Here is a 25414-nt window from a genome sequence, read left to right on the forward strand (position 1 = left end):
CTCCCTCTGTCTATATCTTCCTCCCCTCTATCTCCTCCTCTCTCCCTGTAAGTCCACTCCCTCTCTGTTCATCTCCTCATCCACCACCTTTCTGCCCACCCCCTCCTTCCCCTCTATTTCTTTATCTCCCCCTCTTTTCTTCCTCTGCCCATCTTGTCCTCCCCTGTCTGTCCATTCCTTCTCCCTCTGTCTCCTCCTCTTTGCCCTCTATCTCCTCTTTCCCATTCTTCATTCATTTGCTACTCACCCTGTCCCTGTCCATCTCCTTCTTTCCCCCCCTCTCTGCCCACCATCTCCTTCCCTGTACCTCACCATCTCCTCCTTCCCCCTCTATCCTGTCCATGTTCGTCTACCTTTTCTCTCTCCATGCTATCACCACAACACCAGTAGGATATTCCTGGTTTTTACCCTCACAGCATTTCTTTCCAGATAGTAAATAATATGTGTACCACTTTTGGCTTAAATAAGTCCAAGATTTTGGAAGAGCGTTTTACCTATGGCTTTGCCTGTTTACACAAGTCACATATATTTCACATATATACCATAGATATTTCATACATTTCTCACATAATTGTACACTCTGCCAACCTGTATCGCTAGCGAATTTCACCCTGGAATTTCGTTTTTACTCGGCTCAATGTTTATGACATCATATCTCCTGAACTATGTGTCATAAAGCGATATAATTTTGTAGGTGTTTTCGATGGAAAATGTGGATACTGATTTCAAAATGTGTCATGAATGCTATTAGTAGTAGAGAACAATAAATTAAAACGTCATGCTTGATATGACAATTTTACAGCATGAACAACGAAAATGTAGTATGTGAAAAACTTTTTACCTTTCATCATTTTTGTGGGGATTATCAGGGAGAAAATTTTTGTAAAGGTTTGATATAATGTGTAAACTTCATTAATTGTTACTAAGTACTCTTATTCTCAGACATTGAATGAATAACATTGGGATATTCATACATTGTGAGCTACACTTCTTCTTCACCCCTAGCCCCTGAGGATTCTTTCTAGACAGTAACTGATACATTTACAGAGTTGTGTTGAAATCAGTCTTCTTGTTTAGGAGGAGGTGTGGAACATACGTACATATGCACATACATATATAAGTACATCTATTTTTATTATATGTTAGGATTGTAAAGTCCTATGTGTCAAATTTTCCTCAGACAAGAAAAAGCACTCAGTAAAAACATTTAAATTAAACATACAATGGTCTTTTATTCATATATCTTTGGCACATAATTCCCTCTCAATTTTTTACTGTGTGGGATCAGATGAAAAGAAGGCTGTATAAAACGAGAATGGAAACAGGTTTAAAAATACTAGCGGAATTTATTTTTAATTTTGTTGTTACTGATGTACCATTGTTAAATTATATAGTTAAAAGTGTCACTACAGTGTGTATATGGAATTTTGTGCAAGCACTGATGATTTTTATGTGAAGAATAGTTCCTAAATTCAATACATAATCCTTTATCTTAACTGTTGAGAAGTAGTAGAGGAATAGTGGGGAAGATAATTTCAAATACTGATGTTCATACCAGGTGGAAATCATTTCTTAATTTACGTACCATTTGCAGTGCATTGCTGCCACTTGTAAAGAACTTGCTCCATTTTGTTTGTTACACCACTTACTGACTTGAATAGTTTATGGTTCTGATAGAAGTATTATGATGTCTCATGCACATATAACACTCATCTTTGTAGATAGTCATCTACTACATATTAAGAAGATTTTTAATTTTTAGCTCTTCATCCATTCCTTTACTAAAGGATAGACCACATTGCTATACCATCTGCAAGTATTCAAATGTCCCAAAAACTTGCATCATGTCTTGATCTTGATGTCCTCGAACAACATTGTTCTCTAAGGTCCGTTTGATTTTTCCCTAACACTTCAATGTCAAACATATTTGTGTGTTTTTATGTCTATATATACATCCCACGAACTTGATCTCAAATATTCCACTCATTGGTGCATCAATCAATAAAGATGCTGGTTCCTTTTTTGCTCCCCTCTTTCAGATCCTTTTATCCCACTACAAGAATTTTTATAGGTTTACTGAATATGTTATTGTATTTTCAAAAATTAGCATTTTACAAAAGTTATGTAATACAATACTTTCTCTGCAATATAAATTCATGATACATATGTGCTGTTTATGGTCTCATTTATCCAAAATCCGAAAAAAATTTAAAGTTCTCATAGACAGAAGTTTATAGCAAGGACGTTTTCAGTAATTCTAGAAGAACTGTCAATGTTCTTTAAAATATAAGTATAAAGCAATAAATAGCAACAATACATTTAACAAATGTTGAACATGGTAGTGATTGTAAATACTAAACATATGATGCATTTCAGCAACTAAATAAACCTCCATTATTCAAAAATTCCAAGATGTTGTAGAAACCACAGAATTTCACATTTAATCACAAACATACAAATCATGATGTGGAACAAAGAATCCACAGTCAAAATTAGTCATATAAATGTTTTGCAGGGTACATAGTACTTAGATTCTTCAAAAAAGGAGACTGTATGTATGTAGTTAAAGATTATCATGCAGAAAAAAGTTTTACATGAAAGACTATTTTAAAATATTTTATAAGCTATTCCTTTTTCAAAAGGAGTAATACTATAGAAATTATAGCTACTGTTTCATGAGTATTCCATTTATTGTTGCCTTACATTGGCTGCCTGTACCTATAAACTTACAAAATTCCTACTGATGACAGTTTTCCTTAGAACCCAGCTGCATACAACAAATATCAAACTTGACTTCACACTGTTGTAGTGTGATCCTACTACATGTCTTCTGTCTCTAAAAGCTAATTATTTTTTAAACATTTGATGCTGTTGCTCATCTAGACAGTTACCAGTTCCTTTTCCCAGGAATAAATACCAGTTATCAATTCTAATACTGTTGGTCTATGTCCTTGCATTTTTATTGGGCTCCAAATATACTTTCAATTTATTTACATGCACCAAGTGGGTGATAAGTTGGATAGCAGTGTCTGTCTGTTTTATAAATGGAATTATCATTTTTATAATTCTGATGATTCACATCAATTAGTTTTCATTATTTTCCATAGCTATCATGGCTCAGTTTGTAGCTCCTTGCTTTTATCCTCAGCAAGTCACAGTTTGGTTTTCAGAAGGGTTTCTCTACTGAGAATGCCATTTATATGTTCACACACCAGATATTACAAACATTAAATAACAAAATAGCACTGGTAGGTATTTTCTATGACATATCCAAGGCATTTGATTCTGTGAATCATAGTATGCTTCTAGATAAATTGAAGTAATGTGGGATTGATGGTACAGCCAACCAATGGCTCATGTCATATCTAACCAAAAGAATGCAGAAAGTTGTGCTTAGTAGTAATTCAACAAATGGAATCCAGGGACATAATTCTGACTGGGAGAAATCATGTTTCTCATATACGTAAATGATCTACCATCTAATGAATATCAAGCAGAATTAGTTCTGTTTGCAGATGACACCAGTGTTGGTATCACTCCCAGTGTACACACAGAAATGGAAGAAATGGTGAACAAAGTTCTCAAAAGTATCATTGACTGGTTTTCTGCGAATAGTGTCACCCTGAATTTCACAAAGACACTTCTTATTCAGTTCTGCACCTCTATGGGTACTGTACTGGTGAAAAGGGTAGCAGGCTGTGATGAAAAAATACACAGGGTGGAAACTTCAGAATTCTTAGATGTTGATATTGATGAGAATTTAAATAGGAAAAAACACATTTTGGAATGCCTAGAACAACTTAGTTCAGCCACAGTTGCACTTACGAGCATAGCAAAGTTTGAAGAGAGAGACATCAGTAAGTTGACAAATAGTGATTATTATCACTCAGTAATCTCATATGAAATAATGTTCTGGGGTAATTTATCTTTCAGAAGGAAGGTCTTCATTGCCCAGAAACCTGCTGTAGGAATAATATGTGGTGCTAATCCACGATCATCTTGTAGACATCTGTTTAAGGAGTTGGGCATTCTGAGTATTGCTTCACACTATATTTGTTCCTTCATGAAGTTTGTTGTTAATAATCCACTACACTTCAAAAGGAGCAATGGGGTACATATTTTTAATACTAGATGAAAGAATAACATTCATTAGTCAACATTAAAGCCGTCTTTAGCACAGAAATGAGTGCACAACGCTGCAAAATAATCTTTTGACCACTTAACCTGTGATATAAAATGTTCAACAGGCAGCAATGTAAAATTTGAAAATAAATGGAAAAAGTTTCTCCTTGTCAACTCCTTCTATTCAACAGAAGAATTTCTGTGTTTGTAATGTGTAAAAGGTGGGGATAGGAATTGCTATCTCAACCTGTATCTTTTGTTTTCAGTTCAGGGAAAAAATAGTTACATGGCGATGTTTAGAGTACAAATAGATGCATAAATTAATTTGCAATATGAGTGTGAAAATGACTCATCCCACTCGTTGACAACTCCTTCTATTCTGTAGAAGAATTTTTATGTTTGAAAACCGTAAATGGCGGTGGGTAGGAATAGCTAACTCAATCTCCATATCTTGTTTTCATTTCGAGGGAAAAAAATAATTATATGGTGATGTGTAGGGTACAAATACATGTAAAAATTAATTTGCAATATGAATGTAAAGTGAATCATTCCACAGCATCACGATTTATCGAGCAAAGTGACTCATGGAACATGAATGTAACTAACTAACTCATTAAATTTTAATTTAGACAGTCCTAATAAGCTAATTTTCATATTGTAACACCTAATAACCCTTGTCTTTTCAAAAACCAGCACTTCAAATTATTTGATAAAATTTGGCAGTTCATTGTTCCAACCTGAATCAATCACTTAATGTTATTAGAATTAGAAAGAGTTTCACCAGCATTCCCTTCATTGAAACTGGGATGTGTCATAAATTTCTCTCCTTGTATTCTGGATCTATTAAGTCATACTGTACAGTCTTTGCTCACTTTATTTTTAAGATGTCATTTTCCAAAGACATTTTGTTGTAGGTAAGTTTACTTCTATTAGATGACAGCTATAGAAATACATTATCACAAACATTCTGATTTGTGATCGGTCAATATCTAGCTATTCCTCCAAATTTCTACCATTTACTGATACACTGTTAAAAGTTAATTTTCTCAGCTTAACACAGATTAAGTATAGAGTGGCATTTTGATACAACTTGCTGTCTTACAGTGAAGGTGAGGTCAGAATTGTTCGTCTAATGCCTTTGATAGCAATTTTTCTTCATTTTCTGTTCATCAGCTTCATTAACATTTGAGCCACTGGAATATCAAACAGATTCAGTAATAGATCTACATTCAGTCACAGAAGAGTTGTTTTGAAAATGAACAAACAAAAGTTTTGGAAAAAATAACTACAAGGGAATTTGTTTGGTATTCATTGATGCCACATATGCCTACAATTCTTCTTACATTCATGAATTATGCACAGTTTTCTACAATGCTAATCTCTTACTAACACTTACAAATATGAAAGCAGAACAGAATTCATAAATGTGTAAAGTATCTCTAATTATTATTATCATATTATTTAATATGTGTCAAGAGGGTCCAGCTGTATTCGTTGTATTAGAAACATATTCAAATGTCTTATGTTCACTTTATAACAGTTGAGTTTCTGATTTATATTATAGATGTTAACGATCTTCCTGAATTTTTCTTTGATTGCTGTTATCAATGTTTGTATTAAAAGGTTAAACTTGGTTTAAATCATTGTACACTCTTAGGCTGCTTCACATTCACATGTCTTACATGTGCATATTTTCCTCCATATTTCAGTGTTTGATGAAACTGCTAATCACTAGAGCGATATCAGCTGTATCTGAATGGTTGTGATGTGAATGTTGTTCTGTTAGGTCGTGAAAGAATTGTAGTTCTCATTGTTTCATTGAAAACGATTGGTTCACATGCATACATTTGCTTTACTGATAAATTATTTGCATACAGCTAGCCACAGCAATTCGAAATTTAGATTTTTGAAATATATGTTTCATGTGATGCATTTCTAGCTGTTTTATTCTTTATATTTATCAACAATACAGTTAACACCAAATAATGAGTGGATATCCTGATGTAAATTGCATGAATTTAAAAAAAAATGTAAGTTTCAAACTGTGACTAGTTCTGCCTTATCATATACCAGAGATTATTAATAGTTTTATGCACTTACTAATTAAATTATCCAATAAGACCTCCAGTAAGTGTATTGTCATTCCAGCAGCTTGATTCAAATGTGTGTGAGGTATAGAATATTTTTTTCTAATTGTGCTCATAAAACAAATAAAGGTGTTTGGTCTAAAGTTATACTTTCTGATCATAAATTAATTGCTGTTGTAATAAAGTTTACTTCACCAAGAATTGATGGTACACCTGCTAAGTGTAATGAAAAAATGTCTAGATCTACCTCCCCAGGTGTGTAGTTCACCTACTGTGGTCGTTGGTACCTAATATGAACCCACTTTTGAGTGTTAGTTTTTTTCTCTATGTCTAAGAGTCTTCCTTCAGATTCATCACGTTATTTACTACCTGATGTTTTCCGCACACACCTAATTGCGTTGTCTAGTGGACTATGCTTGCCAGTATAGACGTTTCAAAACCTGACCTTCTGCCTAGGGGAAAATAAACATTAACAGCTTACTTGTGCCTTGCATACTTGCAGATACTAAGAGACCTAAAAACATACTACTTGTAATAGCTATAATTATTAGCTTGCAAATGAAGTTAATACTGATGTAATGTTGTTCAGTACACAGTCATCAAACATCATGTAAAATATCTATACTTTACCCTTAACACTGTGTATGTTAAACAAACTTTATTTTATCATATTATCTCCACTTTGAGCAATTGAAATTTGGAGTCTCCTTTAGCGAAAATTTTTCCTGTACTTCTTTTTTTCACGGCGTCTATTTTGGCTTCTGTGTTGTCACAACATGTGGTTTACTGTCAAATGAAAACAGTGCCCCTTGCGTGTTTAGTTTGTTTCTGTTAGTCACTTCTATGATCAACAAAATGGCCCACAGATTATCTACTTTGGTCAGTGGCGACAATTTTTATGTCTCTCTTAAACATATACCAAATATGATAGATCCAGAGTACCATCGACACGGTCAATAAACAAAATGAGCTGAGTGTCGTCAAACATAAAATCGAAATGGTTCAAACGAGCTCACAGAGGCATAGTATGGACAGTGCCACTGTTCACAACACACTCAAACTCTTTGTTGTGGTTCTGTTTTACTGACTTTATGGGCTTCAGCAGGTTTTTCTTGTCTTAGGCTATTTTAGCCATTTCAAGAAAAATGGTTCTCAATAAGGATTTACAATACTGATTATACAACTAGTCTGCAGTAGAGTTCGCCATTTAATATACAGGAAACTATAAGCAAACTTACTGTCCTTCAACAGCATAAAATCATTTGTAATTTTCTTCTGCCCTTATTCTCATTCTTTTCCGCGATATAACGTGGTCTGTTGGGTATTTCACACTAAATATTTCATCTCACACTGTTGTAAATTTCTTGGATCATGTTTCAATGGATTGTTACACGTACTGAGCCGGTTAACACAGTGGAAAACTACATGTTGAAGGAGGATGGCACTGTAGCAGGTGTCAACATTACTGATTACACCTCTATCCAATAAATAACTCAATTCCATAACATTGTTCCCAGGAGCCTTTTCGAGATCAGAACATTCTACAGTTGATATTACAGTTTCCACTGCATCAACTTCTGTGGCAAGTTTTATGGTGCTGGTATGTACATGTTTTGACCAGTAGCCACAAAACGATACTAAATGTCATCACCCTATTTACAATATCATGACCAAAGTGTTAGAACAAGTTCAGTCTTTCTGATACATTTTTACGCAGCATCCACACATAAATGTAAGGAAAAGCCACAGACAGAAACACAGATCATTGGAAATCTTTATCTTTTGGATATAATTTTGCACCAGAGGAATATGAAGCCTGTACATTCCACATAATATAGGTAAGGGTAATGGAAATAGTTTCTCTCTCACACACAAGGAATCACATTTTCACAAAGAAAGACAAGTATCATAAAGAAAAAAATGGGACTCAAAGTCCTTGAGAGATTTACGATTTATGATCCCCACACAAACATGTATCAAAAGAGATAAGGATATCGATTGGGCGATTGTCACAACAATATATACAGGACGTCGCAGGGGGAATGATCAGTATTCCGGAATACCACATGAATGACCATTTGAAACAAAGAATTTCGGTAACGTGGCTCCAAAGTGCATACCTTAAGAGATATTACCACTTGTCATCTTCGTCACTGTGAAACACACCTTCGTCCATGCTACCTTTCCTTAATATATGAAAAGCAAAGAGCTGGCGGCAGAAGAGATTTGTTTTGCAGTATCGATGATGAAGTGCTCATAGCCCGTAAGGTAGGCATTTTATTGCCTGTGTTTACTATACCGTTTTGCTTCAAACAATCGTTGCTGTAACATCCCTGAATATTGATCGTTACTGCTAGGACATCCTATATTTGAACACATAAATTGTAATCGCTAGTGGTATCACTGAAAACTGCTTTAAGGATAATAACAACTATACCTCAAACCATCCCATATAGAAATATGGTCATGACTCTGAATAACTGTTAATAACATAACTACAACAAGCAAGCAATTTTACAGACTAATTGGCTGTTTCAGTGGATATTTCCCAACTCATGACACTACTATAACATGCACAACTGCTCACTACCTCTAGGGCCAGAAAAAACATTAGAATATCCCTGGCCTGCCTCAGTCTTGCTTACATGTAGGAAGGGCCAAACAGAATAGCGTCACAGAGGGGTTTCAGGTCATTCAAATATTTTAGAATGATTACCATTAGTAGTGAGAGGGAGTACAACCCTTCTAATTTCAATCCCAGTGATGAAAGTAGTAAAACATTCTACTTCAAAGTGTTGCTATATATTTACTGTAGATTTGGTTTCAATCTTTTACACCAGAAATTTGAGGGAGGTGGTCAACACCTGCAGTGTGCTAAAACCATGTGATTGTTGTTCACTCAGAGGGCTCAAACATCCTTGAACATTGTGATGACCCATATCAAATGCCCTCAACACTGTCATTTCAAACACAGAATTTTGTCTCCTACTTAAGGTCTTACTATTTGGTACACAGTCCCTCATGCAGCTGCACCACAAATTACTTTTTGAGGTCTAATTTTGTCGTTGATGTGTTTCATGTGTATTAAATTCATATATTGTTAAAAACATAGTGTCATTTATGATTTTTTTCATAAATGTGAGAGTGTTTCATAATGACATAACAGCAAAGACTAAACAGGTTGTTTCTAGTAACATCACCCTTTGCCATTTGACATTCACTTATGCCACTTCCTCATTTTTTAATGCATTACTATCAATCATACCAGGTTCGAGCAAGTGTTTTTCAAACATTGGATACCCATCTTCCATATGATCAGTGTTTTGGTATTTTTGTCATCTCCTGGAATCCACCAATCTTTGTAGTTGGATCACTCAGTTGTTGGACGATTTTATGTCCATCAAGTCTCACTGCCACACATTAAAATTTATAACTCGTTGGTTATCTTAACTTTACAAGTCCAATTTAGATTCATTCTGATAATCTACAGCTCCTATTTGATTTATATTCTGCTTTATGTCTATTGTCACTGTGTATTTGATTATTCTATGATCAATAGAAGTGTGAAAGTGCTATAGGGCTATCAAATCCTGTACAGCTCCTTTGTGACTTATTGAAGTATCTGAAAAATCCCTTCTTTGTTACATTTGCTCTTCTCCATTTTAATGGTATCTTTATTTATCCATGGAAGAACGTTCCAAGGGTGATCATGTTCTTCTTGGCAAATTCTGCAACTGTATGACTTGCATCACAACACTATTTCCAACTGAAGATAAGTACTGTAGTTTTATAATGTTCAAAGTATGATCTAATTTGTGGATTCAAATTTCATTAAAATATTTGAGGATATATAGTAAGAATGAATACAGGTTTTCGACCTGTGACTGATTAACTCATTAACAGTTTTTCTCACCAATCTTCTTGTTGACTGTACATTTACTAGAATAGCTGTCTTTAAACTAAAACAGATATATAAAAAACGAATTATTATTGGAAATACTTATCATGCAATATAAAATTTGGTATCCACATGGGTGTCATTGACATTTTTCCTGGAAGCTTCACTGTAGTACATGTATTTCCTAATTTCATCTGTCATTTACCCAACTAACTGGAAAGGATGGACTGGATGTCCAAAAATTATATTATTGGCTATTTTACATATCATTTAGATCGAAAAACAATCACAACTTACTCTTAACAATATCGAGTTCATCTTCACATATAACACACATTTTGATATTCAGCAGAAAGAAAAACAATAATCTGAATTCAAAAACTAAGTTAATCGTAAAATCATGTTCTTTGATGTGTGTAATATGTCTCTTTTCATATACAACAGCAAGTGCTCAAAGTTTGGATTGGTACATCTATAACTAAATCTCTATGGTGAAGATGTCTTGTACAAATTAATCTCATTTTTGTCTTGCTGATAGGTTATAACTGCCTCTGAAACTTGCAAATCTATGGATCAAAATATTAAAAATAACTGCATTTTTTTAAAGTAAAAACATCTAAAAAAATACAGTTGTGAATTAACTTCAATTGAAATCTATCAGATATGTACTAAGGGTCCAAACTAATATTTTGTAGATCACAGTTTTTCTATTTCTGATATTGCAGAAGTCTGCAAAATCACGGTAAAAAATTCCAAAGTGCTGTAAAAATATTGGAGAGCAGTTATACAGTTTCGATACTGGTTCCACATGTCATTATACAATACACCTGATATTCAGATTTTTATGAATTGTATATGGGATAATCTTTAAGGGCTTTGAAGCTCACACACTGTCCTATATGCCACAAGGTTAATTATTTGTGAAACAAAAGTGATTTTGATTCTTAATACAATAATATGAAACTGTATTGAAACATTACAATGCTTTGTAATCGCTACCCTGTCATCTTCTTAGAGAAATTAATGTGATCATAATAAAATATTTTGTCTCTATACTTGGAGCATCATTATTCAAAGATGTTACTTCTATAGTTTAAATAATTTTCGACCATTTCTAAAAGGAAAGGAAATTATTCCTTTTTTAAATGTGATACATTGAACTTTTCAAATAAAAATACTCACTTTACTTTTAATAATGTTAAGTTCAGTACATTCTTTTTCCTTTATCATCAAGCATACAACAAGAATAAGGGAAAACCTATCATGTATCAGTGATGTCAACACAAAACCAGATGTTACACGTTCTGATAATGACTTCCCTCTTTACCAAAGGCAGAAGTAGTTTGTTTTATGCTATTTTAATTTATTTTATATGGGTGCTGAAACAGACATACACTTACTATAGTGTGTTTAGCAATGTATGAAAATTTATAAGTGTTCCTTTCAGACAATTTTGGGAGTGCTATTTTTTACATGGAATGTGTGTATTAACATGTGAAACGAATATGGTCATGCTCTTTATTACAGTGTTCATATCTTTATTTGCTTGTAATTTGGAACATTTTGCACTAATTTCCCAATTTACTGCAGGCTCAAAATTATACAAAAATCATCTTCATTAACTCTACACCAGATATCTGTTCACCACAGCTGTTAATTAAGTGCTTAATGTGATTACTAGTTATAATAACATTATCAGCCTCAGTTGTTAGGCCTATACTGTAATATCTTACGACATTACAAGTACATGCAGTTAGCCAATTTATCTCTGAAGATGTCTCATGCAACCAGAGAGGAAACATTAGGTGAAACTTTCATGCAATAATCATGGCCTAGTAGCCTGGAAGTTTTAAGTGATGTCAGTACTGGCTGTGAAAGTTTACATTGTATGATCAATACATGCAAAGTTATTACATCACATTCACTATCATGTCAAGACGAAGTCTTGCTTACACTGTTGACGATAACCATAATGATTCCAGTGGCCATTTGCAACAGCTGGATTTTTCGACTTTTCACAAAATATTTTCATGTACTTTCCATTGTGCTTCAATACAGATATTGTTCTAGTTCAGTTAAATTATCTCAGAATATTTATAATGAATCTTATCCAAGATTTTGATATATATCTGCAATGACATACAACGATGCTACAATGTAAAACTTACATCTGGAAGTAGTTATATGGTTTCAAGACAATCAGGAACTGTGCTAGTTTACAGCAAATTTATTTATGAGTTACTGGGCACTTGTGGAAACCAATATGCTTATACAGCAATTCAGTTCCAAGTAATGTGGAAAACATATTTATTCCAAGAATTATATATGTAGTCAAGACATATACATTTTGGTGATAAATATGCATAAATACTTCTGATGTTTAGAAGGTGTAATTGTATTTTCACATCAATAATTAAGAGTAAATCTCGATGAGTGTTTTAGTAGGACAAGGCTGCCTCCTACCTCTCATTATGTTGCTATAAAAATAATCAAACTGTTTTGAACAGATATAAAATGGAGGAATTAACAAAAACCCAACCTTCAAAGTCTTCTCTATTGCAGCATATTTCACCAACGAAGACTTGGTATAACTTAGTATGCAGCAATATTATCATGAAGTGTAGCAAAAGTTATGTGAATATCTTATAAATTAATCTAGATTGGTTCTGCCAAAGAAGTATTATGAGTTTGATCTTTGAGTTCTCTACCTGTTTCTCAGCCAATGACTGTAACAACACAGTATAGCACAGTATAGCACAGACCTATCACACTTCACCTGTATCAAAAACTCTGTTTTATTTGATACTGTAACTGTGTCCACATAAGAAACAACAACTTTGTCGATTACTTGCTCCACTGAACCAATTTGAGTTTGGAATGAATGATATTACATCAGATAACATTATGAAAAATCATGAGACACTGTTCTATTGATTAAACTGCAGGTGATTTCTCAATTGCAGTGTTAAAAATGTAATGAAGGTTGTAATATGTCTTTTCATAGCCAAAACTGATCTTGAAGATAAGCAAATTTTTCAGATAAGTTTGACAATGAATTTATCGTAAGTGTCTCTGTTCCCTAATAAAAGCAACTTCTTCCTACTCTTTGATTAATAATTAATGAATATTTATTTTTGTTTAGAAATAATTTCTTTGTTTTACTTTTTATTCCCTTACATATTTCAATATAATTATTTTCATATCCCTCTCCCATTTCGTATTCTTCATTCTTTCCATGCTGCTGGTTACCTTTCTGTCTTTCTTACCTCCTCACTGGACATTTATGGGCACTTAGTAGTAGATATAGTTGAGTTATGTCCTTGTTGCCTTGTTACGAGCGGTATCTATCTGTACTTCCTTTTACCAGTTTTAATATGTCTAATCGTAGGTGCTGTGCTATTGGCCCTGTTACTGTTCTTGTCAATCTGAAGTGGGTGTAAAACATAACTGTAAGAGTTATTACCATAACTGTAATCACTTGACCTCTGCAGTCAGTCAGGCTGTCTATCATTTATATGTTACTTATCATCACCACCATCGAGTACTGATCAACTTTCAGCTAAATAGTGATTGTTAGCATATTAAAAATGAAGAGAAAAGGTCATACAGAAAAACAGTTCCTTTACAAATTACAAGTGTAGACCACGTGAGTTTAAATTATTTGACATGGAACTGAAAGCAGATTTGCTGGGAAATATCAATGAATATTTCACCAAAGTAACTTCGCTATAGAGAAACCGCATCCCCATAAGGTATTACGTTGCAGACTAAGCCTTGGGAATAAAGCTATTTGCTAGCTGATTTGAATTTTTAAGTGTGAAGTATGCCACAACAAACTTCGGCTATAGAGTATGCACATGTTCCAGAAAAGATCGATTACTGTAAAGTGTATTAACCATGACCTTCAAACTCAAGTTCATGTTAAGATCGTTATTGCTATTAATGAAGCTTATGACCATTATTATTTACCTTGCAGGTCTTATAAATAATAAAAGGCGTGAAAGGATTTTCAGAAGGACAGTTAAAATGGAGGTGTTCCATATAGCTAAATGATGATGATACATCACATTATTAATTCAAGTGCTTTTACGTTTTATGTGGCTTAGCATTGTGCATTTTGTACTTTTGGAGATCATCAGGGGCCTTATTTTCTTAAGTGTAACGCAATGTACATATGTAGTACAAAATAACACAACATAAAAGTTATCCCAGATTAACCTATTGTAGCAATCAGCTGGCTGTTTCTGATTATGGTTTTTGTTATCTAGCCGTTGGGTAGATCCAGCTAACGCAAATTCGATGTAATGACAATCAGGCAATTTTTTCAGCAGTTTCTGTAAAGTTGTCAAAAAGTGTGCGATTAGTCACAGACCACATTGAAGTGGCGTCTGTCATATGACTGAAAATTTTTCTTCTCATGTGATGGCGTAGCACAATACACACTTTGTGTCACTTCCACTGTTTCTGTAACCTTAAATAATACAGCCACTATTAGATACATCCAAACGAACATTAACTCTGTCGAAAAAAGATGAAGTACAATGCAGGTGAAAACAATCAGATACTTAGCAGCATATCGGAAAATAGCGTAAATAAATATGCAAGCATAGCATATTTGTCAAAATTGGAAACATTTTCGAGAACACTGATATCATAATAGCTTTCAACAGTAGCAAAACAGAAACACGCAACATCAAGCAGAAACAGAATGAATATGTAGTGTATAAAATTACCTTTTTACCAACACAGATCACTTCTCACAGGACAAACTGTGAGAACAAAAAGCGTTTCAAAGACCAAGTAGACTCCTGTAGATAAGATGCAATACTGAAATTTGCACTAGCTAGCTACATACGAAACACTGCCCACATCCTCAGCACTGAGTTTCGATAAACAATCACCAGCCATTCGTATTATTCCAAAAGGCGAAAAATACACCTGATAGAGTAATTGGAAATATGTATATACCAGTACATAATGACACTCAATGAGGGGAAATAATGAATGAAACATTCGACTTTGTGGCAGTAGTTCCTTCATCGATTTCAAGGGGTTTGTATGTGTAAAAATTAATCCACACAAGCTTTAATGCACGATATGAAAACCAGTCTCGAAATATTATTGAGTGAATGTAAACTAAAATGACCTAAATTGCACTGTTAAACGTTAGACCTTAGACAACCTTAGCTTAAAAAGGTAAGGATCTAGCACCAAAACATAAACTACATCATCTGGAAAGTATGCAAATGCGAAAACAGGAAGTGGTTTATATAGTGGAAGTGATGCAAAAATTGCATGCAGTGCTGCTACATCACGCGACAGGAAGGAAACAATGCCAGATGCTGCTTCTCCCTGATCTGTGTTGAGTTGCACTTTCTTCCAGCAACATTAACAGACAATTCTGAAAAACGTTTCTTCATTGTCATTTTAAACAATGAGATGCGTCTGTTGAAACTACCTAGCAGCAGTTTAACAACTGACATCAGAAGCAGCTACTGCTACAGTGGTTTAAGTTATATATACATAAAAGTTAAAAGGGGCATCCAAAAAGAAACAAGCCCGAGGCATAATTACAGAAATCAGTACCTGTATGTTGAAAGTACTGACCCTGGTTGCTGAGACACGTGTCCCACTGTGACACAAGGCGGTGAATGGCTGTCTCATAAAATTCCTGGGGTTGTGATGTTAACCAGTTCTGCACATACAGCTGGACATCGTTGTCCGAGATGAATCGTTTCCCCCTCAGAGCCTTTTCAAGGGGACCAACAATGATTCACTTCTGATTCACTTTTCTGAGCACAGGACAACAGTGCATGCCCAGCATTACTTGTAAACCTTGACCACCCCTCGCCAACTGATCAAATCAAAACGACCAGGCAATCTCACCCATGGGGTCGTTCTGCTCCACAACAATGCAAAGCCTCATATAGCGAACACAGTCGCATCACTCCATAGAAATTCAAATGGGTGGTTCTCGGCCACCTTCCATACAGTCCAGACCACTCTCCCTGTGATTACGCCATTTTGGGTCCCCTTAAGAAGACTCTGAGGGGCAAACGATTCACCTCAGACGACGACGTCCAGCTGTACGTGTCGAACTGGTTACATTGCAGCTCCGGGAATTTTATGAGACAGCCATTCACTGCCTTGTGTCACAGTGGGACATGTTTCTCAACAGCCAGGGTCAATACCTCTAACATACAGGTACTGTTTTCTGTAATTATGCCTCCAGCTCATTTCTTTTTTAACACCCATTATGTATAGAGTGTGTCAGGCTCCAGTATGTGTGTGTGTTTTGCATCAGACTTTACAGACTTTAGCAAATAAGGCAACAGTGGGTTGATAGCTGAGATGCAAGGTGCTATACTTACAATGGCAATTAAAACATTTGTTTAATAATGTCACAACCATACAGACACAGATTCTTTTGCATCACAGTCACTGATGAACCTGAGTCGATATGGCTCACGATATTTCTGATTCAACAGTCTTGCAACCAAAAGGAAGACAGCTATACTGTTATCAAATAGTGACTTGGATTTGAGTATTTAGTTTCTGAACGTGTACTTGTGAGTCCTGCCATTGTATAAAAGTGAAATGGGGACATTGGGAAGTTCAGAGGAGAAGAACATATGGGGATGTAGTACAAGGATCTTCAAAGTTATGAGAAATGATAATGCACAGAACAGAAGCATGTTACCAACAATACATGAGTAAAACTATCTAGTACAATCATAGCCAAGTAAGTGATTTGTACATCTGTTACAGCTCTCAGGAATAGACAACTTGGGATGTGAAGGACCAGATGAGAATATGCACCAAATATTAAGGAGAATGTTGGGTTTACTGTGTTCATTAAGATCAGTAGGAGATCTCTAGTGACACATATGGACTTAAGAAAACAAAAGACTGGCACCTTAAAACACCAATTAGGCAAACCATTAAAATTCAGATGAGAATGGCCAAAGTGGAGTTATAATTACTGTATTTACAAGACTAATGTTGTTTAATGCTTACACAAGATCACCCTTCTAGTCAACAGTTCCTAGCTATGGATCTCAGACTTGCAGTTGGTTTCATGTTCCATAGATCATTTGACTGATACTTTTATCAAAATGATGTGGAAGAGTCAGTATACATATATGTATAAATAATTAGTGTTAAGATTAATGAACACATTATTATTTTAGTCTTATTCATGTAAATACACTTAAAAACAAGATTTTTTACTGGCTAACAGTTTTGCACTCGACATTTGATGGTGGAATAAAGGATGAAATGGTTTTAAGTTAAATTTAAAACTTGCTTTGCTACCTGTCACATAAAGATTTTTATTGTTGCGTATTGTGCTCCTTTCTGAGCCCTGACAGCCGTAGTAACAAGTAGTAAAGGCCGTTTTTTCACCCTAGTTTTAAATTTATGGATATCATTGTTCTTCCCAAATTGTGTTGAATTTTTTTGATGTATTTCGGCAGTGGATATATGTTTTGTGATGGCAGAGTTAGAATGCCTAGCTCCTTGAAGAAGTATTTGAATGACATCTGAGGGTGAACATCAGATATTATTCTCACTGCTCGCTTTTGTGCAATGAGTACTTCCTTTCTAAGTTATAAGGTACCCAATAAAACTATTCTGTAAGGCATTATTGAGTGAAAATATGCAGAAGATAACACAATGTTGACATGTTTGTTTCAAATGTTAGCAATTATGGGAAGAGCAAACGTTGTTGTTGTTGTGGTCTTCAGTCCTGAGACTGGTTTGATGCAGCTCTCCATGCTACTCTATTCTGTGCAAGCTCCTTCATCTCCTAGTACCTACTGCAACATACATCCTTCTGAATCTGCTTGTGTATTGATCTCTTGGTCTCCCTCTACGATTTTTACCCTCCATGCTGCCCTCCAATGCTAAATTTGTGATCCCTTGATGCCTCAAAACATGTCCTACCAACCGATCCCTTCTTCTAGTCAAGTTGTGCCACAAACTTCTCTTCTCCCCAGTCCTGTTCAATACCTCCTCATTAGTTACATGACCTAACCACCTTATCTTCAGCATTCTTCTGTAGCACCACATTTCGAAAGCTTCTATTCTCTTCTTGTCCAAACTGGTTATCGTCCATGTTTCACTTCCATACATGGCTACACTCCATACAAATACTTTCAGAAACGACTTCCTGACACTTAAATCTATACTCGATGTTAACAAATTTCTCTTCTTCAGAAGCGATTTCCTTGCCATTGACAGTCTACATTTTATATCCTCTCTACTTCGACCATCATCAGTTATTTTACTCCCTAAATAGCAAAACTCCTTTACATTTCCTAATCTAATCCCCTCAGCATGACCCGATTTAATTTGACTACATTCCATTATCCTCGTTTTGCTTTTGTTGATGTTCATCTTATATCCTCCTTTCAAGATACTGTCCATTCCGTTCAACTGCTCTTCCAAGTCCTTTGCTGTCTATGACAGAATTACAATGTCATCGGCAAACCTCAAAGTTTTTACTTCTTCTCCATGAATTTTAATACCTACTCCGAATTTTTCTTTTGTTTCCTTTACTGCTTGCTCAATATACAGATTGAATAGCATCGGGGAGAGGCTACAACCCTGTCTCACTCCTTTCCCAACCACTGCTTCCCTTTCATGCCCCTCGAGTCTTATAACTGCCATCTGGTTTCTGTACAAATTGTAAATAGCCTTTGGTCCCTGTATTTTACCCCTGCCACCTTCAGAATTTGAAAGAGAGTATTCCAGTTAACGTTGTCAAAAGCTTTCTCTAAGTCTACAAATGCTAGAAACGTAGGTTTGCCTTTTCTTAATCTTTCTTCTGAGATAAGTCGTAAGGTTAGTATAGCCTCACATGTTCCAACATTTCTATGGAATCCAAACTGATCCTTCCCGAGGTCCGCTTCTACCAGTTTTTCCACTCGTCTATAAAGAATTCGCGTTGGTATTTTGCAGCTGTGACTTATTAAACTGATAGTTCGGTAATTTTCACATCTGTCAACACCTGATTTCTTTGGAATTGGAATTATTATATTCTTCTTGAAGTCTGTGGGTATTTCGCCTGTCTCATACATCTTGCTCACCAGATGGTAGAGTTTTGTCATGACTGGCTCTCCCAAGGCCATCAGTAGTTCTAATGGAATGTTGTCTACTCCCGGGGCCTTGTTTCGACTCAGGTCTTTCAGTGCTCTGTCAAACTCTTCACTCAGTATGTTATCTCCCATTTCATCTTCATCTACATCCTCTTCCATTTCCATAATATTGTCCTCAAGTACATCGCCCCTGTATAAACCCTCTATATACTCCTTCCACCTTTCTGCCTTCCCTTCTTTGCTTAGAACTGGGTTGCCATCTGAGCTCTTGATATTCATACAAAGGGTTCTCTTCTCTCCAAAGGTCTCTTTAATTTTCCTGTAGGCAGTATCTATCTTACCCCTAGTGAGACAAGCTTCTACATCCTTACATTTGTACTCTAGCCATCCCTGCTTAGCCATTTTGCACTTCCTGTCGATCTCATTTTTGAGACGTTTGTATTCCTTTTTGCCTGCTTCATTTACTGCATTTTTATATTTTCTCCTTTCATCAATTAAATTCAATATTTCTTCTGTTACCCAAGGATTTCTATTAGCCCTCGTCTTTTTACCTACTTGATCCACTGCTGCCTTCACTACTTCATCCCTCAGAGCTACCCATTCTTCTTCTACTGTATTTCTTTCCCCCATTCCTGTCAATTGTTCCCTTATGCTCTCCCTGAAACTCTCTACAACCTCTGGTTCTTTCAGTTTATCCAGGTCCCATCTCCTTAAATTCCCGCCTTTTTGCATTTTCTTCAGTTTCAATCTGCAGTTCATAACCACTAGATTGTCGTCAGAATCCACATCTGCCCCTGGAAATGTCTTACAATTTAAAACCTGGTTCCTAAATCTGAGAGCAAACGTAGCTCACATGAATTATTTGAGAAGCTCAGTAATATGTTTCTTCCAGTTCAGGTTTTCATCAATATGTATAGGCAAAAATTCCTGATTCCTATTCGTGTATTATATCAATTGTTGGTATGACTTTATTTGCCATACATAACTGAATGAAGTGTGATTTTTTCAAAATTTGGAGAGAGTCCATTTTCATTGCACCACTTAATAATTTTATTGAAAATATCATTTAGCAGATTTTCTGTTTCTTTCCCTGTAATGTAATTTAGTATAATGCTAGTATCATTGGCGAAAGGTAGCAATTTGGCTTCCTGAATGTTAAGTGGAAGCTCATTCTCATATATAAGAAATAGGAATTGACCCAAAATTGAACCCTATGGGACTCGCTTTGTGATTTCTTCCCACTCACTACAATTTTCTACACTTCTGAAATTGTTTGAATTATTCAACACAACATTTTGCAATGGGTTTGTTAAGTATGATTCAGACCAGTTCTGCATAAGGATATCAGTTCCAACAAACATGACTTTTTATAAGGGAGTAACATGATCTAGACAACCAAGTGCCTTAGGAAGATCACAAAAGAATCAACTGGTGATGGTTCGTCATTTAAAGCCTGTACCATTTGATGAGTGAATGTATGAATAGCATTCTCAATCGAGCAATTCATTCAAAATGTGATGTACTAAGTAAATTGTTTCTACCTCAGTTCAGACCACTCTTCAGTACATTACTTTTTTGAATCTTCTGGGAAAGGAAATTGGATGATAATTGTTTACATCTGTCGTGGCACTTTTTTCACAAAGGGATTTAAAAATTGCATATTTTAACCAGTCAGAAATTTTTTTTATGCAAGTGATGTATTGCATATATCACTATATTCCTCCCAAGGCAGTAGCATTGGGAGATACGTAGATCAGATGGTAAATGTCAAATTAGGAACAATGTATCAGGTCACAAGTATTGTGAAGCCAAATGCTAGCCTTGACCAGGTGACAGAGAACATAGAAAATTTTTTCAAAGCTTTTGGCAAAGAGAATCAGATTATTGTAGTAGGTGGAGTGGGGAACACCCTGGCTCAGAACAGTAACTACAGCATTAAGGGTCACCTGGCACCTACACACAGATATGTGTTTCATTGAGGTTGGGAGGAATTTGGATCCTTACTGTGCTGTATGTCAGACAGCAACAAGCAGTTAATAGTCATTTGTGACTTCAGTAAAGATTTTGTAAACGATTCTGATAGAAAGATGTTCTGGGAACCCTACTGGATCCTACAATATGATCTCTGTGATTAACTTTCCGGTATGGATGGATAAAGACAGTAGGACCCTTATTGATAACTTTTCTTTGGTGAGGCTCAAGGCAAGGAAACAATTATTTACCTAGTAACAAATGCACTCTCTGAATATGATGCTCAATTAATTAGGATGAATAGCATACTGCCTTACAGGATTGATACTCCTAATTGAAAATCAGTTAGATTAATTAATGCCTCCAGGACAAACGTTTTGAGCATAGTTTACAAGAGATAAATTTGAATGAAAGTTATAATAAACCAATGCAAACAGAAAATTTAATTTATTACACAATAAATTCATATAATTACATGAAAATAGATTTCCACGTAAGCTAATCAGAAAGGACACTAAACAGCCATATAAACAGCCACGGATCACTAGAGGAATTAAAGTATCTTTTGAAAGGAAAAGGGAAAGGTATGTCTTACCAAGAAGAAATAGAGATACTGCAGTAGTTGCACACTACAAAACCACTCGAAATTAATAAGAAAGTTCATGAAAAAATCAAGCAACATGCACACAATGTGAGAAATCAGTAATTCCGAAAACAAATTAAGGCCACATGGAATGCAGTGAAACGAGAGACAGGACAAGCAGCCAAAGAGCACGATAATATCATTTCTGAACTGAATGGAATAGCTATAAACGATGAGTCACAGGTAGCAAATATATTTAATAATTATTTTTCAAAGATAATAGAATGTGTAGGAACAAACTCTATAAGAGAAAAATCTTAGTAGTAAGTTGAAAAAATAACTGTCTTAAAATTCAGTCATATAGATATATCACCAACTTATCGATTTGTAATTAAGAAAATTATACATTATCTGAAATTATTGTAATTAAGAAAATTACATATCTTCTCAAACAAGAAAAAGCTCTTCAGGTTTTGACAGTGTTCCCAGCAGAGCACTAAAGATTTATTTACCTACCTAAGCTCTGTCTTGGCACATTAAAATTGTGTGTCGGACTGAGACTCGAACTCGGGACCTTTGCCTTTCACGGGAAAGTTGTCTACCGACTGAACTAACCAAGGACGACTCACGACCTGTCCTCACAGCTTTCATTCCTCTTTTATCTCGTCTCCTACCTCCCCAACTTAGCAGAATTTCTATTGCGAAACTTGTAAGGCTAACACTGTTGCTCATGACAGAAAAAGTCCCGAGTTCGAGTGTCGGTCTGACACACAGTTTTAATCTGCCAGGAAGTTTCATATCAGCGCACACTCCAATGTATTTAAGCGATCTTTCCTGTAATATACAACAAGCGGAATTAATTCTTTTTTCAGATGCCACTAGCATTGTAATCGTACCAAGTGTGTATACAGAAATGTAAGGAATTATAAACGATTTTCCTAAAAGTATTATTGACTGGTATTCTGAGAATGGTCTCTCCCAGATTTAAAAAGACACAGCTTATGAAGATTTGCACATGTAGAGGTACTACACTAATGACAGTTGCAACACATATTGAGGGACCAATAAATATCGTAGAAATACCAAAATTTTAGCTATCCATATTGACGGGAATTTAAATACGAAAAAACAAGTTGTGGAACTCCTAAAACAACTTAATTCAGCCACATTTGCATTTAGAATCATTGTAAACCTTAAGCAAAGACGAATCAGTAAATTGGCATATTTTGGATATTTTCATTTAGTAATGTCATGTGGAATACTGTTCTGGGGTAACCATCTTCAAGAAAGAAAGTCTTCATTGCTCAAAAACCTACTGTAAGAATAATATTTAGTGCTCAGTTATGATCATCTTGTAGTGGCCATAATGCTTTGGCTCATCTGTTTAAGGAGTTCAGCATTCTGACTATTCCTGCATGTTGCATTTGTTGCCTCACAAAGTTTGTTGTAAATAATCCACAGCAGTTCAAAAGGAACAATGATGTACATAATTACAACACCAGAAGGAAAAATTACATTCATTACTCCACATTACAGTTGTGTTCGGCACAAAAACGGGTGTGCAATGCTGCAACTAACGTTTTTGATAACATAGCCAGGAACAGCAAAGTGAAGTTTGGAAACAAACTGAAAAAGTTTCTGCTTGGCAACTCCTTCTATTCCACAGAGAATTTCTGTTATTGTAATATGTTCCCATAAAAGGTGGTGGGTAGAAATTGCTAACAGATGTATATTTATTTATTTCTTCCTTTTTACCCCTGCAGTGCACGCACCTGGAAACAGGATGGCAGTACACACAGCTGGTCTCACAGACCCTTGCAGTTGCTATCTTTCTGAATTTGCATTTAGATGTATATTATGGAGGGAAGCGTTATTAAATGAAGTAATATCATTAAAAATCAGTTTAGTAAATATATTTAAGGGATAAATTTAATATTTTTGTCAAATATATTTACACAAATGAAGATACATAAAATTTAGCTTTTATCAGAATAATGCATGTATTCAGTCAGATATTTTGTCGATAGAGTCTTGACACACAGTAACAGAATGTTCAAGGCAAATGTATTTCTTGCAGTTCTTACAAATATATTTTGTTTTTCTGTTTTTGCTTCTGCAGTCCATCCTTGTGAAGTTACAGTTAATTCCACCTCAGGAATTTTCACACTGCAGAGCTCTCCAATTCTCTCAGTTATCTTCGATGACAATATTTTTGACATTACTCTTTGCTGAAAATGATTGCTCAGAAGCGCAAGAGAAAGCTGCCTCAAAAACTCTCTTCTTCTCAATTGTTCTTTCTGATTTGAGTTGAAAATAATAGCAGCATTTATCGCAGCTGTGTTCATGATGGTATAAAAAACAACCATTGGCCATCTTCTTGTGTTTCTAGCTAGATTATACGTTGCACTCATTCCGCCTACAACGTCAACTCCACCCTTAAAAGGTTATAGAATGTGATAATTTCTGGTTTTTTGTCGTTCCCTGTAATTTCGTCAATATTTCCATTGTGGTGCGTCTTTGATAGTAGTAATACCACTCTATTTTGTTTCGGCACATAAGAGACTAAGGTACAATTTTTCTGAAACCCAAACATAGATGACTTTTCTTGTCGGTTTTTAGTGTTAATAAATCCCCTTGGGACTTGTCTCTTGTTCTTCCTCAGGGTACCAACGATGGTCGTCTTCTTCGGAATCAATGTGTTTGCAAGCTTGTAACTTGTAAAATAATTGTCGCAAGTTATGTTGCGGCCTGTATTCGGGATCGGTTGGCAAAGTCTCTAAACAAGTTCAACTAGTCTGTTGTCCTGTCTGTAAGGGCCTTCAGGCTGTTGCCCAACATACACCTGTTGAATGTGTAAAACATTCTGTCATCCACTGCTGTGAACATCTTTATTCCATACTTGTTTGGCTTATTTGGCATGTACTGTCGGAATCTGCATCTTCCACAGAACGCTTCTAGTTTTTCATCAACTGTCACGTATTCAGAAATTGTACAAGTCTTCTGAAAGTTTTCGACAACTAAACTTAACACCTGTCTTATCGCCGCCACGTGATCTGTTATCTCCCTTTCCATTCTCGTTTGCTTATCGTCGAATCTGAGGTATTGAAGGAGAAAACTAATTCTGTTTATGTCCATTGTGAGATGAAATATTTCAGCTCCTGTGCCATCTGTTCGCCACAAATCTTGTAGACTTAGTCGATGGGCACGCATTACACCAGCATAGTTAAATAATCCCAATAAGGCCTTTATTTCAGCTTTATTAGTTTGTTGTGCATCTCTTTTCCTTGAAAAGTTTCCCTGGATGCTTTGAATGTACCTGTTAGTGCAGTCAACGAGTGGGTGTATAATGGTTTCATCAAAAAACGGTTCCCAACACTGTAGAGGATTTGTAGCACTTTTCACAGCACCTTTCACACCTGGTAAATGAGTTAAGATGTTATGACAACGTGTGAGGGAGTTCTTTGGCGGGGCACATGAGTTCCATACTGTTCCGTCTTTACCGTCAAACACATCACTGTCAGCACCACAATCACTGTCTTCTCAGTCATCACTCGACGGTTTTTTGTTCTGTGCCGGAAACACTTTTCCACTCTGGGTCATGGATTTGTTCAAAGTCAATTTCTCAATCTTCAGAATCACCAGCGTCACTTTCAGC

General features: G+C 35.5%; 1 protein-coding gene across 1 annotated transcript in view; it reads left to right on the plus strand.

Annotated features, from left to right (window-relative positions):
- Positions 1-25414, plus strand: part of LOC124798964 (neuronal acetylcholine receptor subunit alpha-7-like) — a 347863-nt gene that overhangs the window by 149147 nt on the left and 173302 nt on the right. The window lies entirely within an intron of this gene.

This window comes from Schistocerca piceifrons, chromosome 5 (genome assembly GCF_021461385.2).
Source record: "Schistocerca piceifrons isolate TAMUIC-IGC-003096 chromosome 5, iqSchPice1.1, whole genome shotgun sequence".
Classification (NCBI taxonomy): domain Eukaryota; kingdom Metazoa; phylum Arthropoda; class Insecta; order Orthoptera; family Acrididae; genus Schistocerca; species Schistocerca piceifrons.